Source organism: Suricata suricatta, chromosome 5 (assembly GCF_006229205.1).
Source record: "Suricata suricatta isolate VVHF042 chromosome 5, meerkat_22Aug2017_6uvM2_HiC, whole genome shotgun sequence".
Classification (NCBI taxonomy): Eukaryota; Metazoa; Chordata; class Mammalia; order Carnivora; family Herpestidae; genus Suricata; species Suricata suricatta.
The window spans coordinates 71,008,956-71,010,458 of NC_043704.1; positions in this window are offsets into that span (position 1 = coordinate 71,008,956).

The following is a 1,503-nucleotide window of genomic DNA, read 5'->3' on the forward strand; positions in this document are numbered from 1 at the left end:
ATCTGCCTTGAGCAGTTCTGTGGCTGTGACTTCCCCCTGGAAGCTCTTCAGGGGAGAGTTTCTTCGTTTTGTCATTTTTGCTAGTTTTCTGTCTCTTGTCACCTTTAGAAAGCTTGTTGGGCTCTGTGCACCTATTAGTATTTCTCTGTTAAAGGAAGCTTATTGACTGTCCAGGGCCTGCCATTTCAAGAGATATTCTCTTAATGCTATCTCTCAGTTTCTCTTGTTGTGCCTGTGAGTATTTTATGTCCCTACGCTGCAATATTTGGGACTCGCCTTCTTGCACACTTTGGCTTGTTCCTTGGTGTAGTCCTATGAAGGAAAACAGACTGACAAACACCGAGGGAACAGAAACACACATACACACAGACAAATCAAACAAAGAAACACATTACAGGGGGGAAAGAAAAGAAAGAAAATGGGAGGGAAAGAGATGAAAAGAAGAGAAGAAGAGAAAATAAAAAGAAAAGAGAAAGAAGAAAAGACAAAAAAATATATAAAAGGGGGTCAGAGACAACAAAGGACAGTAGACCGTTTACAAGTGTATGACCAGTTTAGGGGAGAGGTAAGGATGAGATACAGGAGAATATATCTGGGTTTCAAGAAGGTGAAAAAGTAAGGGAGAAAGGAGAAAGGAATATAAGGAGTAAAATTTAAAGGAATTGAGTAAAGAAAAAGAAAAAAAAGGTAATAATGACAAAGAAATAAGTACGAAACTAGTGAAGAAAAAATTTTTATATATTAAAAAAACAAACAAACCAAAAAACAACAAAACAAAACAAAACACAAAACAAAACAAAACACAAAACAAAACAAAAAAGCAGCAGCTCCCCCTGGTGGATAGGCGTGGTTTGGTGTGGTAGGTCTTGGAGTCTGTTCTCAGAGGCTCCGCCCCTGCCTGAGGCGAAATGAGCTGGAGGTGAAGTGCGCACCTTCACAGACTCAATTGTGGAGTCCCCACCCCCAGTCAGGATCGCGATTGCAATGGGGGAAAGGAAAAAAACAAAAAGCAGAAAACCAAGTCTCTCTTAGTTTCCGATAGCTTTGCTCAAGACGCTGTGCGCTGCTGGAAATGAGCTGGGAGCTCCTACAGTCTAAGCGCATGCCCAGGCCTCCACCCGCCACCGACTCTTTGTTGGGGGTCGCGTAGGTGTGCGCCCAATTTTTTCCCTGTGGGCACCCGGGATTCGCGCAGTCCATGCAGGGGGCGAGGTGTGCCGTGGAAATGCGGTCCGTGGTCCCGTTCCCAAAACCAAGTTCGAATTGCTAGCGCCTGGCGCAGTTGCCGCTCCGGCAGCTTCCCGCCGGGATGGCTTAGGGCTGGAGGCTATTCCTTCTCTTGCGCCCGCTGCCCAGCAGTTATCTATGGAGTGGGTTTCTGTCTCCAAGGGCAGCTAAGCGTTCTATACCTCTTCCCCAGAGACAGTTCTATGAGCGTGTTCTGACTCTGTCTCTTCCCTTTGTCTCTCGGGCGCTGCGCGCTTGCGCCACGTTGGGCTGGGG